The sequence below is a fragment of the Aegilops tauschii genome, chromosome 5 (assembly GCF_002575655.3).
Source record: "Aegilops tauschii subsp. strangulata cultivar AL8/78 chromosome 5, Aet v6.0, whole genome shotgun sequence".
Lineage (NCBI taxonomy): Eukaryota > Viridiplantae > Streptophyta > Magnoliopsida > Poales > Poaceae > Aegilops > Aegilops tauschii.
This window is the reverse complement of record NC_053039.3, coordinates 207650980-207666596: the sequence shown is the minus strand read 5'-3', so window position 1 is coordinate 207666596 and position 15617 is coordinate 207650980. Positions and strand designations below refer to the sequence as shown.

At 42.9% G+C, this 15617-nt stretch overlaps 1 pseudogene; it reads right to left on the bottom strand.

The window, feature by feature from the left end:
* Positions 1-15617, bottom strand: part of LOC109734529 (uncharacterized) — a 156383-nt pseudogene that overhangs the window by 40637 nt on the left and 100129 nt on the right.

Sequence of the window (15617 nt, the reverse complement as noted above, 5' to 3'; positions counted from 1 at the left end):
TAGCTTTCCAACGGCGTATCACACGCCTCATTTCGACAAACGTTTCAAAAACTAGGGCGAAAACAATACTGAAAATTTGATTTTTTTTTAAACCGAGTTCTGCGATTTAGTAAATTTGAAACCGCTCTTAAACCGTAACGAATTAGAGAAACTAATAGATATGAAAAAGATGCACCTCGACGATATCTTTTCAACGGTGTATCATTTGCTTCATTCCGACGAGCGGTTTAGAAAAAAATGCAAAAAAACGCTCGCTACCACACATCATACGCCGCACCATTTTCAAAACTGCTCTTAAACCGTGAGGAATCTCGAAAAGTGTTGAACATACCAAAGTAGCACCTAACTCATAGATTTTCAACGGTATATTACATGTCTCGTTCCGATAAATGATTAAAAAACTAGAGCAAAAAAGAGACCAGAAAAACAGAGCGTGCAGTTTTTTTGCGACGAGAAGTTCACTCGTCTGAGTACTGCAGCACACTTGGTTCGAACAATGACGTGCACTTGCATTGAGCATGCAGTGCGGAAGTGTTATCAGAATAGTTATTCTGCTAATATTAGCAGAATAGACCGACTATATATATATATATATATATATATATATATATATATATATATATATATATATATGGGTCTATTATGATAACACCCCTTAAGACCCTTATTCTGCTAACATTAGTCTTATTCTGCTAACACCTCCCACCCAGCCAGTAGCTACAAACTAACCACGCTAAAGACCCGACCGAACTGCCTGGGTAAAAAAAACACCCCCCACACCTTATGGTGTACCTCCCACCCACTCCCGCAGGATCTCCACCTCCCACCCTGTAGCCGCGCGCCTCCCTCCCCGCGCCACGCCGCCTCCCTCCCCGCGCCGCCGGGCCGCCCCCTCCCGCGCCACGCTACCTCCCTTCCCGCACCGCCGGGTTGCCCCCTCCCGCGCCACGCTGCCTCCCTCCACACCCTGCAGCGCCGCCGGGCCGTCCCCTTACGTGGCGCCGATCCACACCTTCCAGACCCCGACGACTCCACTAATGGTGCACGCCGGCCTCCCTCCCACCACCGCCTCCCTCCTCTCAAGTGGCCGACTTCCCAAGCGCCAACGCGCGTCCCATCTCCTCAATCCCCAGATTCGCTAGGGGGATCCCGCCCTCACCGCGACCACAGGGTCCCACGCTACCACCAGCGAACTCGTCGGATCCGGCCTCCCTGGTGGCCGTGGAGCACGAAGACCACCGGATCCCCCCTCCCCGTGACAATAGGCTCTCCTCTAGCCCACCTACCACGAACACGACAGGGGGGAGGTACCCCCCACCGCCTCTCTTCAGCGACGGGGTCGCCGGCCACTCTTCCCTCCCCATTCCGCCACCTTCCTCCCTACTGTGGCACGACTGGTGGCGCTGTGCTCCAGCCTGCTCCTCCGGCAAGCTTGTAGACGACGTGACAAGCAGATCCGGCAGTCTCCGGCCTGCGGGTGGCAGCTGCCTCTATCCTCCTCTCCCCCCTACGCCCCAGTAGCAATAGGAAGATGGTGATGTGGTGCAGTGCGTCTCTGTTTGCAGTTCCATTGGTGCGGACGTGCGTTTTTGGCGTGGCTTGTTTTTTTCCTGCCTTCTTGACCCCATGTGCCATTCGCGAGGTGAAGCCGCCTACGATTTCGCAGGGGTGGGTGTGTGCAGTACGGCAGCCGCAATGGTGCAGTCGGGCGGGGTAGTGCGTGCAGTGCTCACCCGATGCGATTCAGTTTTTTCTATTGTTTTTAGATTTACAGTGTGGTGCAGCTCACTCTTTTTGTTTTGCAGCTCACTCTTTTTTTGTTTTGCAGCTCACTCTTTTTTTCTTATGGACATCATTTGTAGTAAACTCAATAAGAAAGAGAAGAGAACATCGATGTTCACTTGAAGTTTGATTTGTTGTTTATGGGAAACGCATAGAGAAAAGGGAGTAAGAATGGATGGTCATTTTGTATAAGCAAGTCTTTCCTAGTGCAGTTCTGTTGGGTACCGCATTGTTGATTCTGCTGTGTACTAGATGGTTGTGTAAAAAATAATGAATGGATATGTATGTTTTTAAGCTCACTTTGTTCTCTCATGTAGTTCACTATAAAACTCCTTTGTGGTTCACTTGGTAATCCAAAAACAAAAAACACCTAGGAAAGCAGCTCACTTCTCATTACATGTGATTCACTTGCTCTGTCCATGCGGTCCACTCGCCCGGGCTACGCACATAAAAAATAGTGAGTTTGAAAAAAAACTCATGCGGCTCATTTTCGGTAGTGTCGCGGCCCGTTTACGGTAGTCTCGAGGTTCACTTTTCGATAGTGTTGCGGTTCACCAATGATCGACATGAAGTGCACTCCACCTCGTTTGGAAAAATTTACGTCCCACAAAAAAGAAATCATGCAGTGCACCTGTCTGTCCGATGAAGTGCGGTTTTTAGTCTGAAGCAGTGCACTCCACCTCGTTTGAGAAAGTTTACGTCCCACAAAAAAGAAATCATGCAGTGCACTTGTCTGTCCAATGAAGTGCGATTTTTGTCTAAATAAGTGCGGTTTTCTGTCTGATGCAGTACGGCCCGTTTACGGTAGTCTCGAGGTTCACTTTTCATAGTATTGCGGTTCACCAAACACTCGACATGAAGTGCACTCCACCTCGTTTAGGAAAATTTACGTCCCACAAAAAAGAAATCATGCAGTGCACTTGTTTGTCCGATGAAATGTAGTTTTTAGTCTAAAAAAGTGTGGTTTTTTGTCTGATGCAGTACATACGATGATTTTGGTGTCGCGAAAAAACAGTGTCCGCATTTCATTAAAATCACAATTGCTTCTAAACCGTAAGGAATCGGAGAGAGTGTTCTATATGAAAAAGTTGCGCCTCATCGATATCTTTCCAACGGCGTATAATTTATATCATTTCGACCAGCGGTTTGTAAAAATTTCATGAAAAAGGCAACTGTCTCTCGTCGTCAGCCGCACGATTTTTAAAATTAACAAAAAAACGCAAGGAATCTCAAAAATATTTTAACATATGAAAGTTGCGCCTCATCCGTAGCTTTCCAACGGCGTATCATACGCCTCATTTCGACAAACTGTTAGAAAACTGGAGCGAAAACAGTACCAAAAATTGAAAAAAAAATGAAAAACAGAATTCCGCGATTTAGTAAATTTGAAACTTCTCTTAAACTGTAACGAATTAGAGAAAATAATATAGATGAAAAAGTTGCACCTCGACGATATTTTTCCAACAGTGTATCATTTGCTTCGTTCCGACGAGCGGTTTAGAAGAAATCGCGAAAAAACGCTTGCTGCCACTCGTCATGGGCCGCACCATTTTCAAAACTGCTCTTAAACCGTGTGGAATCTCAAAAAGTGTTCAACATGTCGAAGTTGGGCCTAATCCATAGCTTTTTAACAGTATATTACACGCCTCGTTCCGATAAACGGTTAAAAAACTAGAGTGAAAATAGTACCAAAAAACACAGCGTGCAGTTTTTTGCGACGAGAAGTTCACTCGCCTGGGTACTGCAGCACACTTGGTTCAAACAATAACGTGCACTTGCGTTGAGCGTGCAGTGCGGATGTGTTATCAGAATAGTTATTCTGCTAATATTAGCAGAATAGACGTCCATAGTCAATGAAGAACACAGTTGGAAAGACTGAAGACATTGCAAAGTTGAAGAATTTGAACAATTGAGGAATTTTAAAAAACTGAAGAAAAACTCAAATTGAAGATTTTCACTTTTGTTGGTGGCGTGATCCACCGTATAAGAATGATGATTTCGGACGTCGCGTACAATTATCGTAGGGCTCTGAGAATCAAATTCTTCATTAATTTCTTCACACTTAGAGGGTTAGTCTTCATTGATTGAAGAAAAACGTTACTTCGTGTGTTGCACATCTAAGTCATCAATTTTGCATAAGTGTTAGGATGTGTGTCCTTTTCAAAGGACATTCGAAGAATCTAAGATATTTAGCTCACACCGCAACTTGCTAAATCTCTTCTCATCCAAGGGCTTTGTGAAGATATCGGCTAGCTGTTCTTCAGTCTTCACATGCTCTATAGAGATGTCTCCCTTCAACACATGATCTCGAAGAAAATGATGATGAATCTGGATGTCCTTTGTCTTCGAGTGCTGAACTGGGTTATGAGTGATCTTGATGGCACTCTCATTGTCACAGAAGAGTGGCACATTCTTCACATTGATGCCGTAGTCCTTGAGGGTTTGCTTCATCCATAGCAATTGATCACAGCATGAACCAACAACAATGTACTCAGCTTCAGAAGTAGAGAGTGATACGCAGTTCTGTTTCTTCGAGGAGCAACATACCAAGGATCGTCCGTGGAAATGACATGTGCCGGATGTTGACTTGCGGTCCACATGATCACCGGCATAGTCAGAGTCAGAATATCCAATGAGATCAAAAGCCGAGCCCTTGGGATACCATAATCCAAGTGTTGGAGTGTGAGCTAGATATCGAAGAATATGCTTCACAGCCTTATGGTGTGATTCCTTTAGTGTAGCTTGAAATCGGGCACACATGCAAACACTAAGCATAATATCTGGCCTAGATGCACATAGATACAATAAAGAGCCACTCATGGAGCGGTATACCTTTTGATCGAAGTCAATACCATTTTCATTAGTGCATAGATGGCCATTTGTGAGCATAGGGATTTTGACACCTTTGCAATCTTGCATGCCGAATTTCCTCAATACATCCTTGAGGTATTTCTCCTGAGATATGAAGATGTTGTTGCATTGTTGACTAATTTGAAGACCTAAGAAGAATTTCAACTCTCCCATCATAGACATTTGATATTCCTCACTCATCATACAGGAAAATTCGTCACTTTAACATTGGTCGGTACAGCCAAAAATAATATCATCAACATATATTTGGCACACGAATAATTCATCATCATAGGTTTTGGTGAAAAGAGTTGGGTCAAGTGAATCGGGTTTGAAGCCTTTTTTCATGAGAAATTCCTTCAAAGTATCATACCATGCCAGAGGGGCCTGCTTAAGGCCATAGAGGGCCTTATTGAGTCTGAAGACTTTGTCAGGATGCTTTGGATCTTCAAAACCTGGGGGTTGAGCAACATATACTTCTTCCTCAAGCTTACCATTGAGGAATGCACTTTTCACATCCATTTGATATAAGATGATATTATGATGGTTAGCATAAGCAAGCAATATGCAAATAGCCTCAAGTCTAGCAACAGGTGCAAAAGTTTCAATGAAATCAATTCCATCAACCTGTGTGTAGCCTTGAGCTACAAGCCGTGCCTTATTCCTCGCCACAAGGCCATTTTCATCTTGCTTGTTGCGGTAGATCCATTTTGTGCCGATGATATTGTGCTTGAGTGGGCCTGGTCGCTTGACAAGTTCCCAGACATTGTTGAGCTCGAACTGATGTAATTCCTTTTGCATCGCTTGAATCCACTCAGGCTCCAGAAATGCCTCATCTACTTTGGTGGGCTCTGAGATAGAGACAAAAGCAAAGTGCCCACAAAAGTTAGACAAATGTGAAGCCCTTGAGCATGTGAGAGGACCTGGTGCATTGATGTCGTTGATGATTTTCTCGATGTGCACTTCATTTGCAACGCGAGGATGAGCGGGTTGACGGCGTTGAGTTGGCTTAGCATTTTCTTCACAACCATTTTCCTCAGGTGCACCAGCATGATGTTCTTCATGTTCTGGAATGACTTCTTCAGCAGATTCTTCGGTAGGAATGACATCCTCATTAGCTTTGAACTCGATGGATTCCTCAGGTGACATTTCATCTAGCACAGGAGGTAGGTGCTCTATATGCGAGCCATTAGATTCATCGAACCGCACATCTAAAGTTTCAACAACCTTGTGGTGAACAGTGTTGAAGAATCTGTAGGTGTGCGAGTCCTTTCCGTAACCAAGCATAAAACCTTCATGTGCTTTCAGTGCAAATTTAGAATTGTGATGAGGATCTCTAATAAAACATTTAGCACCGAAGACTTTGAAATAACTCACATTGGGTTTCTTGTCAGTGAGGAGTTCATATGAGGTCTTTTTGAAGAATTTGTGAAGATATACCCTGTTGATGATGTGGCACGCGGTATCAATTGCCTCAGGCAAAAAAAGGCGAGGCGTCTTGTATTCATCAAGCATAGTGCGAGCCATCTCAATAAGAGTCATGTTCTTGTGCTCCACGAGGCCATTCTGCTGAGGAGTATAAGGAGAAGATAACTTGTGAGTAATTCCAAGTTCATCAAGATATTCATCAAGACCAGTATTTTTGAACTCGGTCCCATTGTCACTTCTGATGTGCTTGATCTTCACACCAAAGTTGGTTGAAGCCCTCAAGGAAAATCATTTGAAGACTTCCTGCACTTTAGTTTTGTAAGTGATGATATGCACCCATGTGTAACGAGAATAGTCGTCAACAATAACAAAGCCATATAAAGATGCAGCATTGGTGAATGTGGCATAATGAGTAGGGACAAATAGATCCATGTGAAGCAATTCAAATGGACGAGTGGTAGTCATGATAGTCTTTGAGGGATGCTTGGCCTTTGTCATCTTTCCAGCTTCACAAGCTCGACACAGGTGATCCTTGAGGAATTTGACACCCTCGATGCCAATGACATGCTTCTTCTTCGCGAGCGTGCGCAAGTTCCTCATGCCAGCATGACCTAGTCGTCGATGCCATAGCCAGTCTTCTAAAGCTTTTGCAAGTAGACATGTAGCAGGTTGTGGTCCTGTAGAGAAATCAACAATATACAAGTCTCCTCTCCTAAAGCCTTCGAAGACTTTGGAATGGTCAGCTTCCATGATCACAACGCAATGATACTTGCCAAAGACAACAACCATATCAAGATCACAAAGCATTGAGACAGCCATGAGACTGAATCCTAAGGACTCGACAAGCATGAATTTGTCCATGTGTCGATCCTTTGAGAACGCAACCTTACCTAGACCCAATACCTTGCTTTTGCCTTTGTCAGCGTAGGTGATATGCTTCAGATGCGATGGAGATAAAGTAGTGTCCATCAATAAGTTCCTGTCACCAGTCATGGGATTTGTACATCCACTGTCGAGGACCCACTCAGTAGCTTTGGGTTGATCATCCTGCAGATGAATTAGTGCATCTTACGAACTCATATACTTCATCAGTGAAGAATATGACATCAAATTCATCAGATCAATTTCATCAAGCAATAGAACAGATATAGAAGTAGGAAGACGTGAGAAATGAAAATTCATTTCTTCATGATTGCTTGCGTCCTTTCAAGCGTATTCAGGTCTCCAGCAAATTCTTCAGACGTTCAAGTTCGTTTGGAGACCTGACTCTGCATAAGAGTTTAGTTCTTTTTCTTCACCACCCACATCTGGACGGGTGGCAAAGAGTTCATCATTCTGCGAGTTCCATAAGAGAAAGCTGGCATAGAAGCTAGTCCACTTCGTTTCACAGAAGAGGGGTTAGAGTAAGCATATGAATAAGCAGAGAAATTCTTCGGGGACTTATGAACATAATGCTTTGAAGAATAATGCACATATTCATAGTCCTTAGTCTTTTCCTGCGAAATAGAGGTGTTAGCACGATGATGTTCATATGAGGATTTCGATCCATATGAGGAATTTGATCCATGTGAGGAATTTGGTCCATATGAGGACTTGGATCCATATGAAGAATTTTATCTGGGTTCCTATTCTTCACAGGTGGCGTCATGATGACATTCACCTGAAGGCTTTCAAGGCACCTTTTGGGAACCCAGATTTTCTTCATAGGGGGACCGTTCCTGCAGTTAGTGCCAACATATCTAGCAAATACTTCACCATTCTGATTTTTGAACAGTTTATAGTTGGAGTCAAATGACTCATCAGAATAATATGAATATTCACATGTAAAGCCACATAAAGTGGATGGATCTATGAGAGGTCCCTTTGCAGCAACCCATGAGGTTTTGGGATACTGCTCAGGTTTCCAATATGTCCCATCAGCATTGAGTTTCCTCCCAAAGGCAATACCATCTTTCCTAGAGTTCCTATTGAGGATCTGCTGCACATCACAAAGTGCATGATGCCGTTTGAGGCTTTTGTACATGCCTGTCACATACAATTCCTTCAGCCCTGCATTGTTAGTGATACTGGTAGCATCCTCAGATAAGGAATTTGTGATAGCAGAGATAGTTGAAGAATTTGCAGCAATAGAAGCATTTGAACTTTTAGGTGAAGAATTAGTAGATTTACGTTCAATGCATTTCAAACATGGTGGAACGAATTCATCCTGAGCAGCACTGATCTGTTGAGCAAGCAATGAATCACGTTCCTTCTGAAGATCTTCATAACTCACCCTTAGCTTTTCAAGATCTTGCTTTCTTTGAAGAAATTCATAAGAAAGCTTCTCATGATCAGATAAGAGAGTGTTATGATGACTTTGAAGGTTGTCACACTTCGACTAAAGTCTCTGAAGATTATCAGTCAAGGTTTGAGTTCGATCCATTTCTTCACCCAACAGGTCATCGCTTTTGTCTAGCATATTTTGAACTTTTTCAAAAGCCTTTTGTTGTTTCACAACAATCTTGGCAAGTTTAGAATAGTTAGGCTTGAGGTTTTCATCAGATTCATCCTCACTTTATTCAGAGGAGGGATATTTGATTACCTTGGCACCCTTTGCCATGAAGGAATAGATGGGAGCGTAGTCATCATCGCCGTCGTCAGTAGTGTTGGGGAAGTCATTTTCCTCAGAGTTGAAGATGGACTTACTGACGAACATAGTAGCGAGGGCAAAGCTCGCCACACCAGAGTCTGACTCCTCAGATGCCTCCTCTTCCTCATTTTCCTCAGATTCAGCTTCAAAATCCATTTCCTTGCCAATGAATGCTCGAGCCTATTTGGAGCTACTCTTCTTGTGAGATGGAGACTTCGAGGATTTTGACATGAGGACTTTGAAGATTTCTTCTTCTTCTTTGAGTCATCAGAACTATAATCCTTGTATTTCTTCTTCTTTCATTCCTTTTCCCACTGAGGACAATCTGTAATGTAGTGACCAGGTTTCTTGCATTTGTGGCAAGTTCTCTTCTTGTAGTCACGGGATGAGGAATCTGATCTCATGTCATCACTTCTTGAGAACTTCTGGAATTTCCTCACGAGCATTGCTAGCTCCTGGCTCAGTTCTTTAGGATCACCAAGGCTCCTGCCAGAATCCTCACCTTTAGATGCAGAGACTGCCTTGGCCTTCAGAGCACGTGATCTGCCATAGCTCGGTCCATAGAGATCTCTCTTCTCAGCAAGTTGGAACTCATGAGTGTTTAGCCTCTCGAGGATATCAGCGGGATCAAGTGACTTGTAGTCTCCACGTTCTTGTATCATCAGTGCAAGAGTGTCAAATGAGGAATCAAGTGATCTCAGCAATTTCATCACCACCTCATGGTCGGTGATGTCAGTGGCACCAAGTGCTTGAAGCTCATTTGAGATGTCAGTGAGGCGATCGAAGGTTTGCTGAACATTTTTGTTGTCGAGTCTTTTGAAGCGGTTGAAGATATTGTGAAGAACGTCAACTTGAGAGTCACGCTATGTTGAGACTCCTTTGTTGACCTTGGACAGCCTATCCCAGATAAGCTTAGCTGTCTCCAAAGCACTCACTCTGCCATACTACCCTTTGCTCAGATGGCACATATGATGTTCCTCGCTTGAGAGTCAAGTTGCTTGAATCTCTTCACATCAGTAGCGTTGATGGTAGGAATGACAGAGGGAACACCATTTTCCACAATGTACCAGAGATCGTTGTTAATTCCCTCAAGATGCATTCGCATCTTATTCTTCCAGTAGGGGTAGTCCGTCCCATCGAAGGTAGGACACCCAGCAGAGACCTTGATCATTCCTGTAGTGGACATAACTAAACTCCAGGCGGTTAAACCAAAATCACACAGAACAAGGGAGTACCTTGCTCTGATACCAATTGAAAGTGTGTTATATTGACTAGAGGGGGGTGAATAGGCGATTTTTACAAATTCGTCACTGAGGAATTTCAAGGTGAGGAAATTCCTAAGTCATGAACGACTAGCAGCAGAATAAGTACTGAGATGCAAGCATAACAAAGCAGTAGCACAGTCATCATGATGAAATGAAAACAAGCACATAGTACAACTAGCGTAAACACAGGATAAGCAGGCTGAAGACAAACTGACTGAAGAAATAGGATTGAGGAAATTGAGAAAGTCTTCAGTCAAAGTCTTCAAACAGTAACGATCAAGCACAACAGTATATGAATGAGGAAATGGAAGGGTTGAGGAAATAGAACCAGTAGCTCGATGAAGACAGTGATTTGGTAGACCAGTTCCAACTGCTGTGACAGTCATACGTCTGGTTGGAGGGGCTAGGTATTTAAACCTGAGGACACACAGTCCTCACCGTATTCTCCTTGAGCTAAGGTCACATAGACCTCGCCCAATCACTCGTGGTAATTCTTCAGGTGACTTCCAAACCTTCATAGACTTGGTCACTCGGCGATCCACAATTTCCTCTTGGATGCTTTGGACCATGACGCCTAACCGTCTGGAGGATGCACAGTCCTCAAAGGTAACAAGCATCGGTTCCACACAGGAACAATCTCTTCAGTGATGCTCAATCACTTCGGGTTTGTAGGTGTTTTGGTTTGGGTTTTCCTCACTTGACGATTTTCTCTCAAAGTCCTCAGAGGATGGGATGCTCTCAATGAAAAGTGTTAGTTTCTCTCGGAGCAGCCAACTAGCTACTGGTTGTAGGGGTGGCTATTTATAGCCTAGGGAGCAGCCCGACATGATAAGAAATAAATGCCCTTCAATGATATGACCGTTAGGTGGGTAGATATTTTGGGACAGCTGGCGCGTAGCACAATAACGGTCGGATATTTGAGTATGGGCTATCATGTTCCTCACTTGTAGGCAATCAGCACTGGCGAATTCCTAACTCCTCAGTCAGAAAACAAATTCCTCAGAGAACAGAAGATCTTCGTCTCCGTCACTGAAGAAATTGACTGAACTGTATGAGATCTCCAATGGCTTCACTCGAAAGGATTGGGTAGTGAAAGGATCGAGAAGAGGTGTCTAGAGGGGGGTGAATAGACCCTTAACAAGAAAAAGTTGTATTTTTTATTTTCTTCAAGTTAAGGTAGAGTTTTAGCACAAGTTTAAACATTCACAATACATATCAAGCAAGCATGACAAGAGTATATGAGCAGCGGAAAGTAGAGCATGCAATTTTCAAGAATGTAAAGGGATGGGATTGGAGTGTGCAAACGCAATTGGAGACACGGAGATTTTTGGCATGGTTCCGATAGGTGGTGCTATCGTACATCCACGTTGATGGAGACTTCAACACACGAAGGGTAACGGTTGCGTGAGTCCACGGAGGGCTCCACCCACGAAGGGTCCAAGAAGAAGCAACCTTGTCTTTCCCACCATGGCCATCGCCCACAAAGGACTTGCCTCACTAGTGTAGATCTTCATGAAGTAGGTGATCTCCTTGCCCGTACAAACTCATTGGTTCAACTCCACAATCTTGACGGAGGCTCCCAAGTGACACCTAACCAATCTAGGAGACACCACTCTCCAAAAGGTAATAGATGGTGTGTTGATGATGAACTCCTTGCTCTTGTGCTTCAAATGATAGTCTCCCCAACACTCAACTCTCTCTCACAGATTTGGATTCGGTGGAAAGATGATTTGAGTGGAAAGCAAGTTGCAAAAGGCTAGAGATCAAGATTTATGAGGTTGGAATGGAATATCTTGACCTCAACACATGAGTAGGTGGTTCTTTCTCAGAAAATGTATGCTGGAAGTGTAGGCATGTTCTGATGGCTCTCCTCACGAATGAAGAGTGGGTGGAGGGGTATATATAGCCTCCACACAAAATCTAACCATTACACACAAATCACCAAACTCGGTGGGAAGGAATCAAAAAACTCGGTCGGACCGATTCAGTTCATAATGTGACCGTTAGGCATTTCGGTGGGACCGATATGATCAACTCGATGGGACTGATGTGCTAGGGTTAGGGTATAACCTCATGTCGATTTGACCGATTACACAAACTCGATGGGACCGATTTTGGTAACAAGCTAACCGGAGAGTTGGTCAGGCAAACTCGGTGGGACCGATTACAAAACTTTGTAAGACCGAATTTAATGCAACAGGATCCAGAGAGTTTGCAAGCCCATCTCGGTGAGACCGGGATCCCATTGGTGAGAACGAATTGATTAGGGTTTGTGGCAGTGGCTATGTCAACTGAACTCGATTCCGCCGGATAGAAAGTTTCGGTGGGGCCGAGTTTGACTTTTGGTTTGGGACATATGTGGATGTGAGAAAGTGGTTGAGGGTTTTGGAGCACATCACTAAGCACTTTGAGCAAGCAAGCCATTAAGCAACACCTCATCCCCTTTTAATAGTATTGGCTTTCCTATGGACTCAATGTGATCTTGGATCACTAAAAGTAAAATGCAGAGTCTTGAGCTTTTGAGCTTGAGCCAATCCTTTATCCTTAGCAACTTGAAGGGGTTCCATATCCTCTTGTCCACGCCACTCCATCTGTTGAACTTGTCTGAAATATACTAGATGAAAACATTAGTCCAACAAGAGATATGTTGACATTAATTACCAAAACCACCCAGGGAGTACTTGTGCTTTCAATCTCCCCCTTTTTGGTAATTGATGACAACATACATCGCTTTAGGTAAAGATAAAGACAATATCAAGTAAAGCTTTGGAAGAACATGTAACATGCATAGGCTCCCCCTACATGTATGCAATCATGTCAATATGGAATGTAAGAGCATGTAAATGCATAATCATGATAGAGTAGGCAATGTGTTACATGTATCTTGGCTGTATGCATCAGGGCAAATGAATATATGAAGTGTAACCTCATGTTCATGATTCCTTCTTGCAAACAATATGTACATCAGCAAGAAATCATCATGCACAGGAGTGTGATGCATATACTTACCTTGTGGTCTTGAGCTGGCTTAGGAAGAGATGGACCTGAGTAAACAAGGTTAGATAACACCGATACATCTACTAGACAGAGCAAACAAAAGAGCCACAAGAGTACCAAGATTGGGATAACATGTAGAGAGTGAGTATTGGGTACTCTATTGAATATAAACATGTTCCCAAAGGTAAAAGATATGCAATGAATTCAAGGATTTCCTTCCCTAGCAGTCTTTCTCCCCCTGAATCTTATATAGGATAACGAGAGAAAATAGGGAAACAAAATCAGAGCAGAAACAGATCAGATAACAGAAACATAACATAGACATGTCTTTCCCCTCTCAAAGACATGTGACTTCTCTCCTCTTGAACACCAAGCATCAGGGGCCTTTGAATGTGATTACCTATCTCCCCCTGTCTGAAGTATTCTCTCCCCTTTTGAAGGATTAAGCTTTGATGTGATCTCTCTCTCCCCCTTTGACATCAATTTCCAAGAAGGGATCTTCTGGAGTGTGAATCAAAATAGGTTTGGTCCTTGAGTCACAGAGCAAAGCAGCATGTAAAATGTGATGCTGGTAGAGGACAAGATTCATTGAGTGGAGCTGGAGCAAAAATGCAGAAATAAGTGGCAAATTGGCTTTTTTGCAGTGAAATTGGTGACACCGAGTTATGCTCTTCGGTTGCACCAAAAGTGACAAGCCAGTGGGACCGAGTTCAACACAGAAAAAGAGCATAGCCACCTTAGCTCACTAGGTAAATAAGATCTCACAAAGATTTGCAAGGAATTAACTGAAGGATTTGCAATGAATTGGATGAAAAGAAATGCATAACAAATCAAAGAAAAGAAAATCTAGATGAAGTTTTTTTTTGATAAAGGGAAGGGGAAAAAAATGCAAGGAACAAATGCAAGAACTCAGAGAAACACTAGAGAACTTCATCTAGAATTGGGCGGTGACAAAGTCACCTATGTTAGAGTATATTAACTAAGGAGTCAAGTGAGAACACTTGATCATAAGTCATACTCATCGCTTAAGCTCAAAATGGGGTTACCATTTTTCGTTTAAGCTTTTGATGTATTCGCATCTTGTTGAGCTGCTTTGACCCATGACTTGGAGTAAAGCTTCTCTAAGATGGAATAACATACCTTGGGTGGTGGTGTTGAACTTGATCATGTAGTTGAACTTGTGTGGAGTGCTCAAGGTTGATGTAGCGCATCAATGGTTGGGAGCACCACTTGGAGTTGAGTTCATCTACCTACATGGGTTAGTCTTGTAAGGAAGAGCACTTGTGTATCCAACATGACAATTATGAAATTTGATACCAAATGAAATTTGATATATAGAATTTGTCAAAGGATATGTTGAAGGGTTTCATGCTTCCTTGCCTTCAACCACCATGTTGTAGAGACTTGATGATGTAGAGATTGCTCAAGATGTGAGTGAGTTGCAATCCCATGGATTTAGATTCATCCAAGTACCTACGAGGGTTAGATAGCATGCAAGGGTACAAATGTATCCAAGACATATGATTATCACCATAAGAGAAAAAGTCAAGGATTAGTCGTAGGCTCATGCCTTGCGCGTATCCACAAGGAGTTCCTACTCCAAGTTTGAAGCATCAATGATGTTCAATTCACCTCTCAGACGGAAAAATACTTTCTCATCAAGCGGTTTGGTGAATATATCCGCCAATTGCTTATCCGTACGAACATGCTTAAGATCAATGTCCCCTTTAGCAACATGATCTTGAATGAAATGATGACGAACTTCAATATGCTTAGTTCGAGAATGTTGCACGGGATTTTGAGCAATCTTAATCAAGGTAGTTAGAATCCCGACTCAACTGCCATAATCCTACGACTTCACGACCCTATGGAAGCATGTCGATCCAAGTCCCACTATGAATCCGGATCAGGTATAATCCATGTTGAGTCGCGATCCAAATCATAGAATCCTGTAGAAAATTGTAGAATCCCGATTATGCTATGGACTATATCGGATTCTACTAATTTATCTAAGCCATATGTTTAGTTGTAACACAATCTATGCCATTATCCATATCCCTTTTCACATGACTCATGACCCTTTATTCCCCTCCCAAGCCCAAATGCTCAGCCGTTGACACCTTTGATCTGGCTCTCTGAAACCCTAGATCGATATTGAGGATCAGGCTTGTCGACGGATGGAATTGACGTGAGAATGAGGATGCGTCAATATTGATTGGAGAATGGGAACACGACCCTTCAAGGTTCAACACTACATGTCAGCTATACAAGTGATCGGCCATTCCCATACTCTAATAAACCTCCTAAGTAAATTTCGTATGTTGAAGATTTAAATATTCTATATATTTCCCTCCCATATATGTTCCATAAATGTAAGCTAGCATTGATGTGTACATTTTTTGGTATATATTTAGTGTTAAACTCTATAGAACCCAATAAATTTCTACCGTGGATACAAAATATCTTATTTGAGTAAATCTAGTAGAATCCTCGATTCCATGACTCGATACTATGACTAGGTTATGTCTAAGGAAAATCGATCCAGCTCCGAATCCCAACTCTGACTACCTTGATCTTAATAGCACTCTCATTGTCACAAAGCAATGGAACATGTTACACATAGATCCCATAATCCTTAAGAGTTTGGGTCATCCAAAGTAACTGAG